The sequence below is a fragment of the Chlorocebus sabaeus genome, unplaced genomic scaffold (assembly GCF_047675955.1).
Source record: "Chlorocebus sabaeus isolate Y175 unplaced genomic scaffold, mChlSab1.0.hap1 unalloc_scaffold_135, whole genome shotgun sequence".
Lineage (NCBI taxonomy): Eukaryota > Metazoa > Chordata > Mammalia > Primates > Cercopithecidae > Chlorocebus > Chlorocebus sabaeus.
In genome coordinates, this window is record NW_027327135.1 from 378,913 (window position 1) to 403,987 (window position 25,075).

Below are 25,075 nucleotides of genomic sequence, written 5' to 3' on the forward strand. Positions count from 1 at the left end.
AGACCGGCTCTAACCGGTTATGACCAGCTCAAACTGCAGTCAAACCGAACCAGACCGTCTCAAACTGGTGTTGTCCGGCTCAAACCGGACTCAAACCGGACCAGACCGGCTCAAACCGGTTTTGACCGGCTCAAACCGGACTCAAACCGGACCAGACCGTCTCCTACCCGTTTTGACTGGCTCAAACCCGACCAGACCGGCTGAATCCGGACGAGACCTGCTCAAGCCGGTTTGGACCGGCTCAAACAAGACCAGACAGGCTCAACCAGATTAAAGCGGACCAGACCAGCTCAAACCGGATCAAACCGGACCAGAACCGCTGAAACCGGATCAAACCGGACCAGACCGGCTCAAATCAGTTTTAACGGGCTCAAACCCGACCAGACCGGCTGAAATAGGATGAGACCGCCTCAAACCGGTTTTGACCGGGTCAAATCAGACCAGACCGGCACAAAACGGTATTGACCGGCTCAAACCCGACCAGACCGTCTGAAACCGGACCAGACAGGCTCAAACCCGTTTTGACCAGCTCAAACCCTAAGAGACTGGCTAAAACCGGACCAGACCCGTTCAAAGCGGACTCAAACAGGAATAGACCGGCTCAAACCGGAATTGACCGGCTCAAATCGGACCAGAGCAGCACAAACCAATTTTGACTGGCTCAAACCACACTCAAACAGGACCAGACCGGCTCAAAACGGTTTTCGCCGGCTCAAACTCGACCAGACCGGCTGAAACTGGACGAGACCGGCTGAAACCGGTTTTGAACGGGTCAACCCCGACCAGACCAACTAAAACAGGACCAGACTGGCTCAGACCACTTTTGACCAGCTCAAACCGAACCAGACCGCCTGAACCGGATCAAACCGGACCAGACTGGCTCTTAGACCGTCTCAAACCGGTTTTGATAAGCTCAAAACGGACCAGAACGGCTCAAGCCGGTTTTGACCGGCTCAAACCGGACCAAACCATCGCAAACGGGACTCAAACCCGACCAGACCAGCTGAAACTGGACGAGACCGCCTCAAACCGGTTTTGACTGACTGAAACCCGTCCAGACCGGCTAAAACCCGACCAGACCGGCTCAAACCGGGTTTGACCAGCTCAAACTGGACTCAAAGCAGAACACCGGCTCAAAACGGTTTTGACCGGCTCAAACATGACCACACCGGCTCAAACTGGACCAGTCCGGCTCAAACCGATTTTGACCGGCTCATACCAGTCCAGACTGGCTCAACAGGATCAAACCGGACCCGACCATCTTAAACCGGATCAAACCGGACCAGACGGGCTCAAATCGGTGTTGACCGGCTCAAACCCGACCAGACTGGCTTAAACCGGACCAGACTGGCTGAAACAGGATTTGACTGGCTCAAACCGGACTCAAACCGGACCAGACCAGCTCAAACCGGGTTTGACCGTCTCAAACCGTACCAGACCTGCTCAAACCGGATCACACCATACCAGACCTGCCCTTAGACCGGCTCAAACCGGTTTTGACCAGCTCAATCACGACCAGATCGGCTAAAACCGGATCACACTGGCTCAAACCGGTGTTGACCGGCTCAAACTGGACCAGACCAGCTCAAACCGGTTTTGACTGGCTCAAGCCAGACCGGACCGGCTCAAACCGGCTAAAACCGGACCAGACCGGGTCAAACCGGTTTTGTCCAGCTCAAACCGGACTCAAACCGTACCAAACCGGCTCAAACCGGTTTTGACCGTCTCAAATCGGACTCAAACCGGACCAGACCGACTCAAACCGGTTTTGAGCAGCTCAAACCGGACTCAAACCGGACCAGACCGGCTCATACCATTGCTGACCAGCTCAAAACGGACTCGAAACTGACCAGGCCGCCTCAAACATGTTTTGACCAGCTCAAACCAGACCTGACCGGATCAACTGGATCAAACTGGGCCAGACCGTATCTTAGACCGCCTCAAACTGGTTTTGACCGGCTCAATACGGACCAGACCGGCTCAAACCGCTTTTGACCGACTCAAACCAGACTCAAACCGTACCAGACTGGCTCAAACCGTTGTTGACTGGCTCAAACCGGACTCAAACCGGACCAGACTGGCTCAAACAGGGTTGATCGGCTGAATCCCGACCACATGAGCTCAAACCGGACCAGACCGGCTCAAACCAGTTTCCTCAAATCAAACCGGACCAGACCGGCTCAGACCGGACCAGACCAGATCAAACCGGATCAAACCGGACCAGACTGGCTGAATCCTCTTTTCACCAGCTCAAACCAGACCACACCAGCTCAACCAGCTCGAAGCGGACTAGACCGGCTCAAACTGTGTTTCTCCGGCTCAAACCGGACTCACACTGGACCAGACCATCTCAAACGGGACCAGACCGGCTCAAACCGGTTTTGATCCACTCAAACTGGAGCAGACTGGCTCAAATCGGATCATACCGGACGAGACTGGCTCTTAGACCAGCTCAAATCGGTTTTGACCGGCTCAAATAAGACCAGACAGGCTCAAACCAGACCAGACCGGCTCAGTCCGGATCAGACCGGCTAAAACCGGAACAAACCGGACCAGATCGGCTCAAACCGGAGTTGACCGGCTCAAACCAGACCAGACCAGCTCAAATAGGCTAAATCAGACCAGACCGGGTCAAACCGGGTTTGTCCGGCTAAAACCGGACTCAAACCGGACCAGAATGTCTCAAACAAATTTTGACCAGCTCAAACCATACTAGACCGCCTCAAACCGGTTTTGACCGGCTCAAATCGGACTCAAACCAGACTATACTGGCTCAAACCGGTTTTGACCGGCTCAAACCCGACGAGACCGGCTCAAATCGGTTTGGACAGGCTCAAACCAGACCAGACTGGCTCAACCAGATCAAAGCCGTCCATACCGGCTCAAACCGGATCAAACCCAACCAGAACCACTGAAACCAGATCAAACCGGACCAGACTGGCTCCAACCGGTTTTAACCAGCTCAAACCCGACCAGACCGGCTGAAACGGGACGAGACTGCCTCAAACCAGTTTTGACCGACTCAAACCCGTCCAGACCGGCTAAAACCGGACCAGACCGGCTCAAAACGGTGTTGACCAGCTCAAACCGGACTCAAACCGGACCGGACAGCCTCAAACCGGTTTTGAACGGCTCAAACCAGATCATACCGTCTCAAACGACTCAAACCAGACCAGAATGGCTTAAACCGGATCAAACCAGACCAGACAGGCTCAAACTGGTTTTGACCGGCTAAAACCCTAAGAGACTGGCTAAAACCGGACCAGACCCGTTCAAGGCGGACTCAGACAGGAAAAGACCGGATCAAACCGGTTTTGACCGGCTCAAATCGGACCAGAGCAGCACAAACCGATTTTCATCGGCTCAAACCACACTCAAACAGGACCAGACCGGCTGAAACCGGTTTTCACCGGCTCAAACCCGACCAGACCGGCTGAAACCGGACGAGACCGGCTGAAACCGGTTTTGAACGGGTCAACCCCGACCAGACCAACTAAAACCGGACCAGACTGGCTCAGACCACTTTTGACCGGCTCAAACCAAACCAGACCGGCTCATCCGGATCAAACCGAACCAGACCAGCTTATACCGCATCAAACCGGACCAGACCGGCTCTTAGACCGTCTCAAACCGGTTTTGATCCACTCAAAACGGACCATAACGGCTCAAACCAGTTTTGACTGGCGCCAACCGGACCAGACCCGCTTAAAACGGATCAAACCGGACCAGACTGGCTCAAACCGGTTTTGACCGGCTCAAATAGGACAAGAGCAGCACAAACCGAATTTGACCAGCTGAAACCAGACTCAAACAGGACCACACCAGCTCAAAGAGGTTTTGACCGGCTCAAACCCGACCAGACCGGCTGAAACTGGACGAGACCGCCTCAAACCGGTTTTGACCGACTCAAACCCATCCAGACCGGCTAAAACCGGACCAGACCGGCTCAAACCAGTTTGACCGGCTAAAAGTGGACTAGACCGGCTCTAACTGGTTATGACCGGCTCAAACCGCACTCAAACAGGACCAGACTGTCTCAAACTGGTGTTGTCCGTCTCCAACTGGACTCAAACCGGACCAGACTGGCTCAAACCGGTTTTGACCGGCTCAATCCGGACTCAAACCGGACCAGACCATCTCAAACCCGTTTTGACCGGCTCAAACCCGACCAGACCGGCTGAAACCAGATGAGACTGGCTCAAACCGGTTTTAACCGGCTCAAATCCGATCAGACCTCCTGAAACGGGACGAGACCGCATCAAACCGGTTTTCACCAGCTCAAATCGGACCAGACCGGCCCAAAGCGGTTTTGACCGGCTCAAACCTGACCAGACCGTCCTAAACCGGACGAACAGGATCAAACCGGTTTTGACCGGCTCAAACCCTACCAGACCGGCAAAAACTGGACCAGTTCCGTTCAAACAGGACTCAAACCGGTATAGGAATAGACCGGCTCAAACCAGTTTTGACCGGCTCAAATCGGACCAGAGCAGCACAAACCGATTTTGACCGGCTCAAACCACACTCAAACAGGACCAGACCGGCTCAAACCAGTTTTCACCGGCTCAAACCCGACCAGACAGGCTGAAAACGGACGAGACTGGCTGAAACTGCTTTTGACCGGGTAAACCCCGACCAGACCGGCTAAAACAGGACCAGACTGGCTCAGACCAGTTTTGACCGGCTAAAATCGGACCAGACCGGCTCAAACCAATTTTCACCAGCTCAAAGCGGACTAGACCGGCTCTAACCGGTTATGACCAGCTCAAACCGCAGTCAAACCGAACCAGACCGTCTCAAACTGGTGTTGTCCGGCTCAAACCGGACTCAAACCGGACCAGACCGGCTCAAACCGATTTTGACAGGCTAAAACCGGACTCAAACCGGACCACACCGTCTCCTACCCGATTTGACTGGCTCAAACCCGACCAGACTGGCTGAATCCGGACGAGACCTGCTCAAGCCGGTTTGGACCGGCTCAAACAAGACCAGACAGGCTCAACCAGATTAAAGCGGACCAGACCAGCTCAAACCGGATCAAACCGGACCAGAACCGCTGAAACCGTATCAAACCGGACCAGACCGGCTCAAACCAGTTTTAATCGGCTCAAACCCGACCAGACCGGCTGAAATAGGACGAGACCGCCTCAAACCGGTTTTGACCGGGTCAAATCAGACCAGACCGGCACAAAACGGTATTGACCGGCTCAAACCCGACCAGACTGTCTGAAACCGGACCAGACAGGCTCAAACCCGTTTTGACCAGCTCAAACCCTAAGAGACTGGCTAAAACCGGACCAGACCCGTTCAAAGAGGACTCAAACAGGAATAGACCGGCTCAAACCGGTTTTGACCGGCTCAAATCAGACCAGAGCAGCACAAACCAATTATGACCGGCTCAAACCACACTCAAACAGGACCAGACCGGCTCAAACCGGTTTTCACTGGCTCAAACTCGACCAGACCGGCTGAAACCGGACGAGATCGGCTGAAACCGGTTTTGAACGGGTCATCCCTGACCAGACCAACTAAAACAGGACCAGACTGGCTCAGACCACTTTTGACCGGCTCAAACCGAACCAGACCGCCTGAACCGGATCAAACCGGACCAGAACGGCTCTTAGACTGTCTCAAACCGGTTTTGATAAGCTCAAAACGGACCAGAACGGCTCAAGCTGGTTTTGACCGGCTCAAACCGGACCAGACCGTCGCAAACGGGTCTCAAACCCGACCAGACCAGCTGAAACTGGACGAGACTGCCTCAAACCGGTTTTGACTGACTGAAACCCGTCCAGACTGGCTAAAACCGGACCAGACCGGCTCAAACCGGTTTCGACCATCTCTAAACGGACTAGACCAGCTCTAAACGGTTATGACTGGCTCAAACCGCACTCGAACCGGACCAGACCGTCTCAAACTCGTGTTGTCTGGCTCAAACCGGACTCAAACCTGACCAGTCCGTCTCAAACCGGTTTTGACCGGCTAAAACCAGACTCAAACCGGAACAGACCGTCTCAAACCCGTTTTGACCGGCTCAAACCCGACCAGACCGGCTGAAATCGGACGAGACCGGCTCAAACCGGTTTGGACCGGCTCAAACCAGACCAGACTGGCTCAACCAGATCAAAGCGGACCAGACAGGCTCAAACCGGATCCAACAGGACCAGAACCGCTCAAACCGGATCAAACCGGACCAGACAGGCTCAAACCGGTTTTGACTGGCTCAAACTGGACACAATCCGGACCCGACCCGCTCAAACCGGTTTTAACCAGCTCAAACCAAACCATACCGGCTCAACCGGATCAAACCGGACCTGACCGGCTCAAACCGGACCAGACCAGCTCAAACTGGTTGCAAACCGCTTTTGACCAGCTGAAACCGGTCCAGACCGCCTCAAACCGGTTTTGACTGGCTCAAAACGGACTCAAACAGGACCAGACCGGGTCAAACCGGTTTTAAACGGCTCAAATCGGACTCAAACAGGAACAGACCGGATCAAACAGGTTTTGACCGTCACAAACCGGACCAGACCGGTTCAAACCTGATCAAACCGGACCAGACCGGCTCAAACCTGTTTTGACCATATTAGACTGGCTCAAAACCGGTTTTTAGCGGCTCAAATCGCACCAGACAGGCTCAAACCGGTTTTGACCGGCTCCAAACGGACTCAAACCAGTTTTGACCGGCACAAACCGGACCAGACAGCCTCAAAACTGTTTTGACCAGCTCAAACCGGACGCAAAACGTTCCAGACCGGCTCAAACCAGACTCAAACCGGACTACACCGGCTCAAATCGGTTTTGATCGGCTCAAACGGGACAAAGACCAAACCGGCTCAAAACGGACTCAAACCAGACCACACCGGCACAAACCGCTTTTGACTGGCTCAGAGTGGACTAGACCAGCTCTAACCGGTTATGACCGGCTCAATCTGCCCTCAAACCGGACCAGATCGTCTCAAATTGCTGTTGTCCGGGTCAAACCGGACTCAAACCAGACCAGACCGGCTCAAACCCGTTTTGACTGGCTGAAACCCGACCAGACCAGCTGAAACCGGACGAGACCGGCTCAAACCGGTTTGGACCAGCTCAAACCAGACCAGACTGGCTCAACCAGATCCAAGCAGACCAGACCGGCTCAAACCGGATCAAACCAAACCAGAACCACTGAAACCGGATCAAACCGCACCAGACCGGCTCAAATTGGTCACAAATCGCATTTGACCAGCTGAAACCGGTCCAGACAGCCTCAAACCGGTTTTGACTGGCTCAAAACGGACTCAAACAGGACCAGACTGAGTCAAACCGGGTTTAAACGGCTCAAATCGGACTCAAACAGGAACAGACCGGTTCAAACAGGGTTTGACCGTCTCAAACCAGACCAGACCGGCTCAACCGGATCAAACCGCACCAGACCGGCTTAAACCCGATCAAACCGGTTTTGACCATCACAAACCGGACCAGAACGGTTCAAACCCGATCAAAGCGGACCAGACTGGCTCAAACCTGTTTTGACCGTATTAGACTGGCTCAAACCGGTTTTTAATGGCTCAAATCGCACTAGACCGGTTCAAACCGGTTTTGACCGGCTCCAAACGGACTCAAACTGGTTTTGACTGGAACAAACCTGACCACACCGCCTCAAACCTCTTTTGACCGGCTCAAACCGGACGCAAAACGTACCAGACCGGCTCAAACCGGACTCAAACCGGACTAGACCGGCTCAAATCGGTTTTGATCGGCTCAAACCAGACAAGGACCAAACCGGCTCAAACCAGACTCAAACCGGACCAGACCGGCTCAAACCGGTTTTGAACGGCTCAAAGCAGACCATACCGCCTCAACCGAATCAAACCGGACCAGACTGCCTTAAACCAGATCAAACCGGACCAGGCCGGCTCAAACCGGTTTTGACTGGCTCAAATCGGAGGAGAGCAGCACAAACCGAATTTGACCAGCTCAAACCAGACTCAAACAGGACCACACTGGCTCAAACCAGTTTTGACTGACTCAAACCCGACCAGACCGGCTAAAACTGGACGAGACCAACTCAAACCGGTTTTAACCGACTCAAACCCGTCCAGACCGGCTAAAACCGGACCAGACCGTCTCAAACCGGTTTTGACCGGCTCAAAGCGGACTACACCGGCTCTAACCGGTTATGACCAGCTCAAACCGCACTAAAAGCGGACCAGACCGTCTCAAACTGGTGTTGTCCGGCTCAAACCGCACTCAAACCGGACCAGAAGGGCTCAGACCGGTTTTGACCAGCTCAAATCGGACCAGAGCAGCACAAACCGAATTTGACCAGCTCAAACCAGACTCAAACAGGACCACACTGGCTCAAACGGGTTTTGACCAGCTCATACCGGACTCAAACAGGACCAGACCGTCACAAACCCGTTTTGACCGGCTCAAACCCTACCAGACCGGCTAAAACCGGACCAGACCCATTCAAACCGGACTCAAACAGGAATAGAACGGCTCATACCGGTTTTGACCAGCTCAAATCGGACCACAGCAGCACAAACCAATTTTGACTGGCTGAAACCAGATTCAATCAGGACCAGACCGGCTCAAACCGGTTTTCACGGGCTCAAACCCGACCAGACCGGCTGAAACCGGACGAGACCGGCTGAAACCGGTTTTGACCGGGTCAACCCAGACCAGACCAACTAAAACAGAACCACACTGGCTCAGACCACTTTTGACTGGCTCACACCGAACCAGACTGGCTCAACCAGAACAAACTGGACCAGACCGTCTTATACCGGATCAAACTGGACCAGACCGGCTCTTAGACCATCTCAAACCGGTTTTGATAAGCTCAAAACGGACCAGAACGGCTCAAACCGGTTTGACCGGATCAAACCGGACCAGAACGTCTCAAACCAGACTCAAACCGGACCAGACCGTCTCCAACCCGTTTTGACTGGCTCAAACCCGACCAGACCGGGTGAATCCGGACGAGACCGGCTCAAACCGGTTTGGACCGACTCAAACCAGACGAGACTGGCTCAACTAGATCAAAGCGGACCAGACCGGCTCAAACCGGATCAAACTGGACCAGAAAGGCTGAAACCGAATCAAACCGGACCACACCGGCTCAAACCGGTTTTAACCGGCTCACACCCGACCTGACCGGCTGAAATGGGACGAGACCGCCTCAAATCGGTTTTAACCTAGTCAAATCGGACCAGACCGGAACAAACCGGCTTTGACCGGCTCAAACCCGACCAGACCGTCTGAAACCGGACCAGACAGGCTCAAATCGGTTTTGACCGGCTCTAACCCTACCAGACCGGCTAAAACCGGACCAGACCCGTTCATACAGGACTCAAACCGGAATAGACCGGCTCAAACCGGTTTTGACGGGCTCAAATCGGACCAGAGCAGCACACACCGATTTTGACCGGCTCAAACCTGACTAAAACTGAACCAGACCGGCTCAAACCGGTGTTGACCAGCTCAAACCAGACTCAAACCGGACCAGACAGGCTCAAACCGGTTTTGAACGGCTCAAACCAGACCATACCGGCTGAAACAAATCAAACCGGACCAGACAGGCTTAAACCGGATCAAACCAGACCAGACTGGCTCAAACCGGTTTTGACCGGCTCAAATCGGGCGAGAGATGCACAAACCAAACTTGGCCAGCTAAAACCAGACTCAAACAGGGCCACACCGGCTGAAACCGGTTTTGACCGGCTGAAACCCGACTAGACCGGCTGAAACTGTACGATACCGCCTCAAACCGGTTTTGACCGACTCAAACCCATTCAGACCGGCTAAAACCGGACCAGACTGGCTCAAACCGGTTTTGACCAGCTCAAAGCGGACTAGACCGGCTGTAACCGATTTTGACCAGATCAAACTGCACTCAAACTGGACCAGATCGTCTCAAACTGGTGTTGTCCGGCTCAAACTGGACTCAAAGCGGACCAGACCGTCTGAAACCCGTTTTGACCGGCTGAAACCCTACCAGACTGGCTGAAATCAGACGAGACCGGTTCAAACCGTTTTGGACCAGCTCAAACCAGACCAGACTGGCTCAACCAGTTCAAAGCAGACCAGACAGGCTCAAACCAGATCAAACAGGACCAGAACCACTCAAACCGGATAAAACCAAACCAGACTGGCTCAAACCGGATTTGACTGGCTCAAATTGGCCCCAATCCGGACCCAAACGGCTCAAACCGGTTTTAACTGGCTCAAACCAGACCATACCGGCTCAACCGGATCAAACCGGACCAGACTGGATCAAACCGGACCAGACCGGCTTAAACCAGATCAAACCGGACCAGTCCAGCTAAAACTGGTTTTGACCAGCTCAAATCGGACGAGAGCAGCACAAACCGAAATTGACCAGCTCAAACCAGACTCTAACAGGACCACACCAGCTCAAACCGGTTTTGATTGGCTCAAACCCGACCAGACCGACTGAAACTGGACGAGACTGCCTCAAACCGGTTTTGACCGACTCAAACCCGTCCAGACCGGCTAAAACCGGACCAGACCAGCTCAAACCGCTTTTGACCGGCTCAAAGCGGACTACACCGGCTCTAACCGGTTATGACCAGCTCAAGCTGCTCTCAAACCAGACCAGATCGTCTCAAATTGCTGTTGTCCGGGTCAAACCAGACTCAAACCAGACCAGACCGGCTCACACCCGTTTTGACTGGCTGAAACCCGACCAGACCAGCTGAAACCGGACAAGACCGGCTCAAACCGGTTTGGACCAGCTCAAACCAGACCAGACTGGCTCAACCAGATCCAAGCAGACCAGACCAGCTCAAACCGGATGAAACCGAACCAGAACCACTGAAACCGGATCAAACCAGACCAGACCAGCTCAAATTGGTCACAAATCGCTTTTGACCAGTTGAAACCGGTCCAGACAGCCTCAAAACGGTTTTGACTGGCTGAAAACGGACTCAAACAGGACCAGACCGAGTCAAACCGGTTTTAAATGGCTCAAATCGGACTCAAACAGGAACAGACCGGCTCAAACAGGGTTTGACCATCTCAAACCAGACCAGACCGGCTCAACTGGATCAAACCGGACCAGACCGGCTTAAACCCGATCAAACCGGTTTTGACCATCACAAACTGGACCAGACCGGTTCAAACCCGATCAAACCGGACCAGACCGGCTCAAACCTGTTTTGACCGTATTAGACTGGCTCAAACCGGTTTTTAGCGGCTCAAATCGCCCTAGACCAGTTCGAACCGGTATTGACCGGCTCCAAACGGACTCAAACTGGTTTTGACCAGAACAAACCGGAACACACCGCCTCAAACCTGTTTTGACCAGCTCAAACCGGACGAAAATCGTAGCAGACTGGCTCAAACTGGACTCAAACCGGACTAGACCGGCTAAAATCGGTTTTGATCGGCTCAAACTGGACAAGGACCAAACCGGCCCAAACCGGACTCAAACCAGACCAGACAGCTTCAAATCGGTTTTGAATGGCTCAAACCAGACCATACCGGCTCAACCGAATAAAACCGGACCAGAACAGCTTAAAGCGGATCAAACCGGACCAGACCGGCTCAAACCGGTTTTGACCGACTCAAATCGGAGGAGAGCAGCTCAAACCGAATTTGATCAGCTCAAAACAGACTGAAACAGGACCACACCGGCTCAAACCGATTTTGACCGACTCAAACCCGACCAGACCGGTTAAAACTGGACGAGACTGCCTCAAACCGGTTTTGACCGACTTAAACCCATCCAGACCGGCTAAAACCGGACCATACCGGATCAAACCGGTTTTGACTGGCTCAAAGCGGACTAGACCGGCTCTAATCGGTTATGACCGGCTCAAACCGCCCTCAAACCAGACCAGACTATCTCAAACTGTTGTTGTCTGGCTCAAACCGCACTCAAACCGGACCAGAATGGCTCAGACCGGTTTTGACCGGCTCAAATCGGACCAGAGCCGCACAAATCGAATTTTACCAGCTCACACCAGACTCAAACAGGACCAGAACGGCTCAAACCAGTTTTGACCGGCTCAAACCCGGACAGACAGGATGAAACTGGACGAGACCACCTCAAACTTGTTTTGACCGAATCAAACCAGTCCAGACCAGCTAAAACCGGACCAGACCGGCTCAAACCGGTTTTGACCGGCTCAAAGCGGAATAGACCGGCTCTCACCGGTTATGACCGGCTCAAACCAAACTCAAACTGGACCAAACCATCTCAAACTGGTGTTGTCTGGCTCAAACCGCACTCAAACCGGACCAGAATGGCTCAGACCGGTTTGGACTGGCTCATTTCGGACAAGAGAAGCACAAACGGAATTTGACCAGCTCAAACCAGACTCAAACAGGACCACAACAGCTCAAACCGCTTTTGACCAGCTCAAACCCGACCAGACTGGCTGAAACTGGACGAGACCACCTCAAATCGGTTTTGACCGAATCAAACCCGTCCAGACCGGCTAAAACCGGACCAGACCAGCTCAAACCGGTTTTGACCATCTCAAAGCAGACTTGACAGGCTCTAACTGGTTATTACCGGCTCAAACCGCTCTCAAACTGGACCAGACCGTCTCAAACTGGTGTTGTCCATCTCAAACCGTACTCAACTGGACCGTACCAGCTCAAACCGGTTTTGACCGTCTGAAACCAGACTCAAACCGGACCAGACCGTCTCAAACCGGTTTTGACTCGCTGAAACCCGACCAGACTGCCTGAAACCAGACGAGACCGGCGCAAACTGGTATGGACCAGCTCAAACCAGACCAGACTGGCTCAACCAGATCAAAGCGGACCAGACCGGCTCAAACCGGATCAAACTGAACCAGAACCGCTGAAACCGGATCAAACCGGACCAGACCGGCTCAAACTGGTTTTAACCGGCTCAAACCCGACCAGACCGCCTGAATTGGGAGGAGACCGCATCAAACCGGTTTTGACCGGGTCAAATCAGACCAGACCGGCACAAACCGGTTCTGACTGGCTCCAACCCGACCAGACCGGATGAAACCAGACGAGACTGGCTGAAACCAGTTTTGACCGGGTCAACCCTGACCAGACCAACTAAAACCGGACCAGACTGGCTCAGAACACTTTTGACCGGCTGAAACCGAACCAGACCAGCTGAACCGGATCCAACCGGACCAGGCCGGCTTATACCAGTTTAAAACGGACCATACTGGCTCTTAGACCATCTCAAACCGGTTTTGATCCGCACAAAACGGACCAGAACTGCTCAAACTGGTTTTGGCCTGCTCAAACCGGACCAGACCAGCTCAAACCGGACTCAAACCGGACCAAAACGGATCAAACCGGTGTTGACCAGCTCAAACCTGACTCAAACAGGACCAGACGGGCTCAAACCGGTGTTGACCAGCTCAAACCGGACTCAAACCACACCAGACCGGCTCAAAACCGTTTTGAACGGCTCAAACCAGACCATACCGGCTCAAACGAATCAAATTGGACCAGACAGGCTTAAACCGGATCAAACTGTTCCAGACCGTCACAAACTGGTGTTCTCCGGCTCACACCGACCTCAAACCGTACCAGAATGGCTCAGACCAGTTTTGACCGGCTCAAATCAGAACAGAGCCGCACAAACCGAATTTGACCAGCTCAAACCAGACTCAAACAGTACCACCCCGGCTCAAACCAATTTTGACCGGCTCAAACCCGACCAGACCGGCTGAAACTGGACGAGACCGCCTCAAACCGGTTTTGACCGACTCAAACACGTCCAGACCGGCTAAACCTGGACCAGACCGGCTCAAACCGGTTTTGACTGGCTCACAGCGGACTAGACCGTCTCTAACTGGTTATGACCGGCTCAAACCGCACTGAAACCGGACCAGAACCTCTCAAACTGGTGTTACCCGGCTCAAACCGGACTCAAACCGGACCAGACCGTCTCAAACCCGTTTTGACCGGCTCAAACCCGACCAGACCTGCTGAAACCGTATGAGACCAGCTCAAACCAGTTTGGACCGGCTAAAACCAGACCAGACTGGCTCAACCAAATCAGAGCCATCCATACCGGCTCAAACCGGATCAAACCGGACAAGAACCACTGAAACCGGATCAAACCAGACCAGACTGGCTCCAACCGGTTTTAATTGACTCAAACCCGACCAGACCAGCTGAAACGGGACGAGACCACCTCATACCGGTTTTGACCGACTCAAACCATCCAGACCGGCTAAAACTACACCAGACCGGCTCAAACCGGCGTTGACCAGCTCAAACCGGACTCAATCCGAGCCAGACCGGCTCAAACCGGTTTTGAACGGCTCAAACCAGACCATACCGTCTCAAGCGAATCAAACAGGACCAGACCGGCTTAAACCGGATCAAACCGGACCAGTCCGGCTCAGACCGGTTTTGACCGGCTCAAATCGGACCAGAGAAGCACAAACCGAATTTGACCAGCTCAAACCAGACTCAAACAGGACCACAATGGCTCAAACCGGTTTTGACCGGCTCAAACCCGACCAGACCGGCTGAAATTGGACGAGACCACCTCAAACCAGTTTTGACCGAATCAAACCAGTCCAGACCGGCTAAAACCGGACCAGACCGGCTCAAACCAGTTTTGACCGGCTCAAAGCGGACTAGATAGGATCTAACCGGTTATAACTGGCTCAAACTGCACTCAAACCGGACCAGATCGTCTCAAACTGCTGTTGTGTGGCTCAAACTGGACTCAAACTGGACCATTCTGGCTCAAACCGGTTTTGACCGGGTCAAATCAGACCAGACCGGCAAAACCGGTTTTGACCGGCTCAAACCCAACCAGACCGGCTGAAACTGGACGAGACTGGCTGAAACCGGTTTTGACCAGGTCAAACCCGACCTGACCAACTAAAACCAGACCAGACTGGCTCAGAACACTTTTGACCGGCTTAAACCAAGCCAGACGGGCTCAGCTGAATCAAACCAGACCAGACCGGCTTATAGCGGTTTAAACCGGACCAGACCGGCTCTGAGACCGTCTCAAACCGGTTTTGATCTGCTCAAAATGGACCAGACCGGCTCAAACCGGTTTAGACAGGCTCAATGCGGACTGGACCGGCTCTAACCGGGTATGACCGGCTCAAACTGCACTCAAACCGGACCAGACCGTCTAAAAATGGTGTTGTCGTCTCAAACCGTACTCAAACCGGACCAGACCATCTCAAACCGGTTTTGACCGGCTCAAACCGGACTCAAACTGGTCCAGACCGTCTCAAACCCGTTTTGACCGGCTCAAACCCGACCAGACCGGCTGAAACCAGACCAGAACGGCTCAAACCGGTTTGGACCGGCTCAAACCAGACCAGACTGGCTCAACCAGATCAAAGCGGACCAGACAGGCTCAAACCGGATCCAATAGGAAAAGAAACGCTCAAACCGGATCAAACCAGACCAGAGTGGCTCAAACCGGCTTTGACTGGCTCAAACTAGACCCAATCCGGACCCGACCCGCTCAAACCGGTTTTAACCATCTCAAACCAAACTATACCGCCTCAACCGGATCAAAGCGGACCAGACCGGCTCAAAACCGGACCAGACCATCTCAAACCGGTCGCAAACTGCTTTTGACCAGGTGAAACCGGTCCAGACAGCTTCAAACTGGTTTTGACTGGCTCAAAACGGACTCAAACAGGACCAGACAGGGTCAAACCGGATTTAAACGGCTCAAATCGGACTCAAACAGGAACAGACCGGCTCAAACAGAGTTTGACCGCCTCAAACCAGACCAGACCGGCTCAACCGGATCAAACCAGACCAGATGGGCTTAAACCAGATCAAACCGGTTTTGACCGTCACAAAATGGACCAGACCGGTTCAAACCCGATCAAACCAGACTAGACCAGCTCAAACCTGTTTTGACCATATAAGACTGGCTCAAACTGGTTTTCAGCGCCTCAAATTGCACCAGACCGGCTCAAACCGGTTTTGACCCTCTCCAAACGGACTCAAACCGGTTTTGACTGGCACAAACCGGACCAGACCGCCTCAAACCTGTTTTGAAATGCTCAAACTGGACGAAAAACGTACCAGAACGGCTCAAACCGGACTCAAACTGGACTAGACCGGCTCAAATCGGTTTTGATCGGCTCAAACCGGACAAGGACCAAACTGGCTCAACCCAGACTCAAACAGGACCAGAGGGGCTCAAAACGGTTTTGAACAGCTCAAACCAGACCAAACCGGCTCAAACGGATCAAATCGGACCAGACTGGCTCAACCCGGCACAAACCAGACCAGACCGGCCCAAACAGGATTTGACCAGCTCAAACCGGACCAGATCGGTTCTTAGACCAGCTCTAACCGGTTTTGAACAGCTCAAATCGGACCACACCAGAACAAACCGGTTTTGACCGGCTCAAACTGGACACAAATCGGAGGAGAGCAGCTCAAACCATTGTTGACAGGCTAAAACCGGAATCAAACCGGGCCTGACTGGCTCAAAGTGGTGCACACTCAGGGGAGCGCTCACTCAGGGGAGTGCACACTCAGGATAGTGCGCACTCAGTGGAGTCCTCACTCAGGTGAGTGCACACTCAGGGGAGTGCACACTAAGGGGTGTCTACACGCAGGCGAGTGCACACTAAGGGGAGTGCGCCCTCAGGGAAGTGAACACTCAGGGGAGTGCACACCCCGAAGAGTGAACACTCAGGGGAGTGCTCACTCAGGGGAGTGCACACTCAGGGGAGAGCACACTCAGGGGAGTGTACACTCAAAGGACTGTTCATTCAGTGGAGTGCAAACTCAGCGGAGTCCTCACTCAGGCAAGTTCACACACAGGGGAGTGCACACTCAGGGGTGTCCTCACTCAGCGAGTGCACACTCAGGGGAGTGAGCACTCAGGGGAGTGCACACTCAGGTGAGCATGCACTCAGGGGAGGGCACACTCAGGGGAGTGCTCTCTCAGGGAAGTGCACACACAGGGGAGCGCACAGTCAGGGGAGTGCACACTCAGGGGTACCTTCACCCAGGCGAGTGCACACTCAGGGGAGTGCACACTCTGGGGTATCTAAACCCAGACGAGTGCACACTCAGGGGAGTGCGCACTAAGGGGAGCCCACACTCACGGGAGTGCACACACTGAATAGGGAATGCTCAGGGGAGTGCTCACTCAGGGGAGTGCACACTCAGGTGAGCATGCACTCAGGGGAGTGCACACTCAGGGGTGTCCTCACTCAGGCGAGTGCACACTCAAGGGAGTGAGCACTCAGGGGAGTGCACACTCAGGAGAACATGCACTCAGGGGACTGCACACTCAGGGGAGTCCTCACTCAGGGAAGTTCACACTCAGTAGTCCTCACTCAGACGAGTGCACACTCAGGGGAGTGCACACTCAGGGGAGCGCTCACTCAGGGAAGTGGACACTGAGGGGAGCGCACACTCCGGGCAGTGCACACTTAGGGGTGCCTTCACACAGCCGAGTGCACACTCAGGGGAGTGCGCACCCAGGGGAGCGCACACTCAGGGGAGTGCACATCCTGAAGAGTGAACACTCAGGGGAGTGGGCACTCAGGGGAGTGCACACTCAGGTGAGCATGGACTCAGGGGAGTGCACGCTAAAGGAAGACCTTACTCAGGCGAGTTCACACTCAGTAGTCCTCACTCAGGTGAGTGCACACACAAGGGAGTGCACAATCAGGGGAGTGCTCACTCAGGGAAGTGCACACTCAGGGGAGTGCACACTCAGGGGAGTGCACACTCAGGGGTGTCTACACCCAGGCGAGTGCACACTCAGGGGAGTGCGCACTCAGGGGAGTGCACATCCTGAAGAGTGAACACTCAGGGGAGTGCACACTCAGGGGAGTGCACACTCAGTAGTCCTCACTCGGGCGAGCGCACACTCAGGGGAGTGCACAATCAGGGGAACGCACACTCATGGGAGTGCACATCCTGAAGAGTGAACGCTCAGGGGAGTGCACACTCAGGGGAGTGCACACTCAGAAGTGTCTACACCCAGGCCAGTGCACACTCAGTGGAGTGCCCAGGCAGGGGAGCGAACACTCAGGGGAGTACACACCCTGAAGAGTTCACACTCAGGGGAGTGCTCACTAAGGGGAGTGCACACTCAGTGGAGAGCACACACAGTGGAGTGCACACTCAGCAGAGTCTATGCTCAGGCAAGTTCACACTCAGGCGAGTGCACACTCAGGGGAGTGCACACTCAGGGGAGCACTCACTCAGGGAAATGGACACTCAGGGGAGCACACACTCAGGGGAGTGCACACTTAGGAGTGCCTTCACCCAGGCGAGTGCACACTCAGGGGAGAGCACACTCACGGGAGCGAAAACTCAGGGGAGTGCACATCCTGAAGAGTGAACACTCAGGGGAGTGTACACACAGGGTAGTGCACACTCAGGGTTGTCTACACCCAGGCGAGTTCACACTCAGGGGAGTGCGCACTAAAGGGAGCACACACTCAGGGGAGCGCACACCCTGAAGTGTGAACACTCAGGGGAGTGCTCACTCAGGGGAGTGCACACTCAGGTGAGCATGCACTCAGAGGAGTGCACACTTTGGGGAGTCCTCACTCAGGCGAGTTCACACTCAGTAGTCCTCACTCAGACGAGTGCATACTCAGGGGAGCGCATACTCAGGGGAGTGCACATCCTGAAGAGTGAACACTCAGGGGAGTGCACACTCAGGGGTGTCTACACCCAGGCGAGTGCACAGTCAGGGGAGTGCGCACTCAGGGGAGTGCACGCTAAGGGGAGTGCACACCCTGAAGAGTGAACAATCAGGGGAGTGCACACCCTGAAGAGTGAACACTCAGGGGAGTGCTCACTCAGGGGAGTGCACACTCAGGGGAGCATGCACTCAGGGGAGTGCACACTGGGGAGTCCTCACTCAGGCGAGTTCACACTCAGTAGTCCTCACTCAGGCGAGTGCACACTCAGGGGAGTGCACACTCAGGGGAGCACTCACTCAGGGTAGTGCACACTCAGGGGAGCACACACCCAGGAAAGTACACACTCAGGGGTGCCTTCACCCAGGCGAGTGCACACACAGGGGAGTGCGCACTCAGGGGAGCGAACACTCATGGCAGTGCACACCCTGAAGAGTGAACACTCAGGGGAGTGCTCACTCAGGCGAGTGCACTCAGGGGAGAGCACACTCAGGGGAGTGTACACCCAAAGGAATGCTCATTCAGTGGAGTGCACCCTCAGGGGAGTCCTCACTCAGGCAAGTTAACACTCAGGGGAGTGCACACTCAGGAGGGTCCTCACTCAGGCAAGTGCACACTCAGGGGAGTGGGCACTCAGGGGAGTGCACACTCAGGAGAGCATGCACTCAGGGGAGTGCACACACAGGGGAGTCCTCACTCAGGCGACTTCACACTCAGTACTCCTCACTCAGACAAGTGCACAATCAGGGGAGTGCACACTCAGGGGAGCGAACTCTCAGGGGAGTGCACACTCAGGGGTGCCTTCACCCAGGCGAGTGCACACTTAGGGGAGCGCACACTCAGGGGAGCGCACATCCTGAAGAGTGAACACTCAGGGGAGTGCACACTCAGGGGAGTGCACACTCAGGGGTGTCTACACCCAGGCGAGTGCACACTCAGGGGAGGGCACACTCAAGGGAGTGCACGCTAAGGGGAGTGCACACCCTGAAGAGTGAACACTCAGGGGAGTGCACACCCTGAATAGTGAACACTCAGGGGAGTGCTCACCCAGGAAAGTGCACACTCAGTGGTTCGCTCACTCAGGGAAGTGCACACACAGGGGATCGAACACTCAGGGGAGTTCACATCAGGGGTGTCTTCACCCGGGCGAGTGCACACTCAGGGGAGTGCACACTCAGGAGAGCGCACACTCAGGGGAGTGCACACCCTGAGTAGTGAACACTCAGGGGGGTGCTCACTCAGGGGAGTGCACACTCAGCTGAGCATGCACTCAAGGGAGAGCACACTCAAGGAGTCCTCAATCAGGCTAGTTCACACTAAGTAGTCCTCACTCAGGCGAGTGCACACTCAGGAAAGTGCAAACTCAGGGGAGCGCACATTCAGGGGAGGGCACATTCTGAAGAGTGAACACTCAGGGGAGTGCACACTCAGGGGAGTGCACACTCAGAAGTGTCTACACCCAGGCGAGTGCACACTCAGAGGAGTGTGCACTCAGGGGAGCGAACACTCAGGGGAGTGCACACTCAGGGGTGTCCTCACTCAGGCGAGTGCACACTTAGGGGCGTCCTCACTCAGGCGACTTCACACTCAGTAGTCCTCACTCAGGCGACTGCACACTCAGGGGAGTGCACACTCAGGGGAGTGCTCACATAGGGAAGTGCACACTCAGGAGAGCGCTCACTCATTGGAGTGCTCACTCAGGGGAGAGCACACTCAGGGAAGTGTACACTCAGGGGAGTGCACATTCAGTGGAGTGTACACTCAGGAGAGTCCTCACTCAGGCGAGTCCACACTCACGGGAGTGCACACTCAAGTGTGTCCACACTCTGGCGAGTGCACACTCAGGGGAGTGCGCACTCAGGGGAGTGCGCACTCAGGGGAGTGCGCACTCAGGGGAGTGCGCACTCAGGGGAGTGCACACTCAGAGGAGTCCTCACTCAGGCGAGTTCTAACTCAGTAGTCCTCACTCAGGCGAGTGCACACTCAGGGGAGAGCACACTCAGGGGAGTGTACACTTACGGGAGTGCTCTTTCAGGGGAGTGCACACTCAGAGGAGTCCTCACTCAGGCGAGTTCTAACTCAGTAGTCCTCACTCAGGCGAGTGCACACTCAGGGGAGAGCACACTCAGGGGAGTGTACACTTAGGGGAGTGCTCATTCAGGGGAGTGCACACTCAGGAGTGTCTTCACTCAGGCGAATTCACAATCAGGGGAGGGCACACTCAGGGGTGTCCTCACTCAGGTGACTGCACACTCAGGGGGTTGTGCACTCAGGGGAGTGCACATTCATGTGAGCATGCACTCAGGGGAGTGCACACTTAGAGGCGTCCTCACTCAATCAACTTCACACTCAGTAGTCCTCACTCAGGCGATTGTACACTCAGGGGAGTGCACACGCAGGGGGCGCTCACTCAGGGAAGTGCACACTCAGGGGAGTGCACACTCAGGGGAGTGCACACTCAGGGGAGCACTCACTCAGGGGAGTTTTCATTAAAGTGAGCGCACACTCAGGGGAGTGCACATTCAGGGGAGTCCACACACAGGCGAGTGCACACTCAGGAGAGTGCTCACTCATATTAGTGCACACAGAGGATAGTGTGCACACAGTGGAGTCCTCACTCAGGGGAGTGCACACCCAGGGGAGCGCACACTCAGGGGAGCGCACACTCAGGGGAGAGCACACACAGGGGAGAGCACACTCAGGGGAGTCCTCACTCAGGAGAGTGCAAACTCACAGGAGTGCACACTCAGGGGAGCGCTCTCTCAGGGGAGTGCACACCCTGGGGAGTGAACACTCAGGGGAGTGCACACTCAGGGGAGTGCACATCCTGTAGTGTGAACGCTCAGGAGAGTGCACACTCAGGGGAGTTCACACTCAGTAGTCCTCACTCGGGTGAGTGCACACTCAGGGGAGTGCACACTCAGGGGAGTGCACACTCAGTGGTGCCTTCACCCAGGCGAGTGCACACTCAGGGAGTGCACACTCAGGGGTATCTAAACCCAGGCGAGTGCACACTCAGGGGAGTGCGCACTCAGGGGAGCCCACACTCAGGGGAGTGCACACACTGAATAGTGAATGCTCGGCGGAGTGCTCACTCAGGGGAGTGCACACTCAGGTGAGCATGCACTCAGGGGAGTGCACACTAAGGGGAGTCCTCACTCAGGTGAGTTCACACTCAGTAGTCCTCACTCAGGCGAGTGCACACTCAGTGGAGCGCACACTCAGGGGAGTGCATATCCTGAAGGGTGAACGCTCAGGGGAGTGCACACTCAGGGGAGTGCACACTCAGGGATGTCTACACGCAGGCGAGTGCACACTCAGGGGAGTGTGCACTCAGGGGAGCGCGCACTCAGGGGAGTGCACACCCTGAAGAATGAACACTCAGGGGAGTGCTCACTCAGGGGAGTGCACACTCAGGGGAGAGCACACTCAGGGGAGTGTACACTCAAAGGAGTGCTCATTCAGTGGAGTGCACACTCAGGGGTGTCCTCACTCAGGCAAGTTCACACACACGGGAGCGCACACTCAGGGGTGTCCTCACTCAGGTGAGTGCACATTCAGGGGAGTGAGCACTCAGGGGAGTGGACACTCAGGGAAGTGGACACTCAGGGGAGCACACACTCAGGGGAGTGCACACTCAGGGGAGTCCTCACTCAGGTAAGTTCACACTCAGTAGACCTCACTCAGGCGAGTGCACACTCAGGGGAGTGCACACTCAGGGGAGCGCTCACTCAGGGAAGTGGACACTCAGGGGAGTGCACACTCAGGGGAGTGCACATTTACGGGTGCCTTCACACAGCCGAGTGCACACTCAGGGGAGTGCGCACTCATTGGAGTGCACACTCAAGGGAGTGCGCATCCTGAGGAGTGAACACTCAGGGGAGTGCACACTCAGGGGAGTGCACACTCAGTTGAGCATGCACTCAGGGGAGTGCACGCTCAGTGAAGACCTTACTCAGGTGAGTTCACACTCAGTAGTCCTCACTCAGGCGAGTGAACACTCAAGGGAGTGCACACTCAGGGGAGTGCTCACTCAGGGAAGTGAACACTCAGGGGAGTGCTCACTCAGGGAAGTGCACACTCAGGGGAGTGCACACTCAGGGGAGTGCGCACTCAGTGGTGCCTTCACCCAGGCCAGTGCACATACAGGGGAGTGTGCACACAGGGGAGTGCACACACAGGGGTGTCTACACCCAGTCGAGTGAACACTCAGGGAAGTGCGCACTCAGGGGAGTGCACATCCTGAAGAGTGAACGCTCAGGGGAGTGCACACTCAGGGGACTTCACACTCAGTAGTGCTCACTCGGGCGAGTGCACATTCAGGGGGGTGCACACTCAGTGGAACGCACACTCATGGGAGTGCACATCCTGAAGAGTGAACGCTCAGGGGAGTGCACACTCAGGGGAGTGCACACTCAGAAGTGTCTACACCCAGGCGAGTGCACATTCAGGGGAGTGCACACTCAGGGGAGCGCACACTCAGGGGAGTGCACACCCTGAGGAGTGAACACTCAGGGGAGTGTTCACTCAAGGGAGTGCACACTCAGTGGAGAGCACACTCAGGGGAGTGTACACTCAAAGGAGTGATCATTCAGTAGAGTGCACACTCAGGGGAGTCCTCACTCAGGCAAGCTCACACTCACGGGAGTGCACACTCAGGGGTGTCCTCACTCAGGCGAGTGCACACTCAGGGGAGTGAGCACTCAGGGGAGTGCACACTCAGGAGAGCATGCACTCAGGGGAGTGCACACTCAGGGTAGTCCTCCCTCAGGCAAGTTCACACTCAGTAGTCCTCACTCAGGCGAGTGCACACTCAGGGGAGTGCACACACAGGGGAGCGCACACTCAGGGAGGTGGACACTCAGGGGAGTGCACACTCAGGGGAGTGCACACTTAGGGGTGCTTTCACACAGCCGAGTGCACACACAGGGGAGTGCACACTCAGGGGAGCGCACACTCAGGGGAGTGCACATCCTGAAGAGTGAACACTCAGGGGAGTGCGCACTCAGGGGAGTGCACGCTCAGGGAGGTCCTTACTCAGGCGAGTTCACACTCAGTAGTCCTCACTCAGGCGAGTGCACACTCAAGGAAGTGCACACTCAGGGGAGTGCTCACTCAAGGGAGTGCACACTCAGGGGAGTGCACACTCAGGGGAGTGCACACTCAGTGGTGCCTTCACCCAGGCGAGTGCACACTCAGGGGAGTGTGCACTCTGGGGAGTGCACACTCAGGGGTGTCTACACTCAGGCGAGTGCACACTCAGGGGAGTGCGCACTCAGGGGAGTGCACATCCTGAAGACTGAATGCTCAGGGGAGTGCTCACTCAGGGGAGTGCACACTCAGGTGAGCATGCAATCAGGGGAGTGCACGCTCAGGGGAGTCCTTACTCAGGCGAGTTCTCACTCAGTAGTCCTCACTCAGGCGAGTGCACACTCAGGGGAGTGCACACTCAGGGGAGCGAACTCTCAGGGGAGTGCACACTCAGGGGAGTGCTCACTCAGGGAAGTGCACACTTAGTGGTGCATTCACCCAGGCGAGTGCACACTCAGGGGAGTGCACACTCAGGGGTGTCTACACCCAGGCGATTTCACACTCAGGGGAGTGCGCACTAAGGGGAGCGCACACTCAGGGGAGTGCACACCCTGAAGTGTGAACAGTCAGGGGAGTGCTCACTCAAGGGAGTGCACACTCAGGTGAGCATGCACTCAGGGGAGTGCACACTCTGGGGAGTCCTCACTCAGGCGAGTTCACATTCAGTAGTCCTCACTCAGACGAGTGCACACTCAAGGGAGTGCACACTCAGGGGATCGCTCACTCAGGGGAGTGCACACTCAGGGGTGCCTTCACCCAGGCGAGTGCACACTCAGGGGAGTGCACACTCAGGGGAGAGCACACTCAGGGGAGTGTACACTCAAAGGAATGCTCATGCAGTGGAGTGCACCCTCAGGGGAGTCCTCACTCAGGCAAGTTAACACTCAGGGGAGTGCACACTCAGGGGTGTCCTCACTCAGGCGAGTGCACACTCAGGGGAGTGGGCACTCAGGGGAGTGCATACTCAAGAGAGCATGCACTCAGGGGAGTGCACACACAGGGGAGTCCTCACTGAGGTGACTTCACACTCAGTAGCCCTCACTCAGGCGAGTGCACACTCAGGGAAGTGCACACTCAGGGGAGCGCACACTCAGGGGAGTGCACACCCTGAGAAAGGAACACTCAGGGGAGTCCGCCCTCATTTGTGTCTTCACCCAGGGTTGTGCACACTCAGGGGAGTGTGCACTCAGGGAAGCGCTCACTCAGGGGAGTGCACACTCAGGGGAGTGCACACTCAGTGGTGCCTTCACCCAGGCGAGTGCACACTCAGGGAGTGCACACTCAGGGGTATCTAAACCCAGGCGAGTGCACACTCAGGGGAGTGCGCACTCAGGGGAGCCCACACTCAGGGGAGTGCACACACT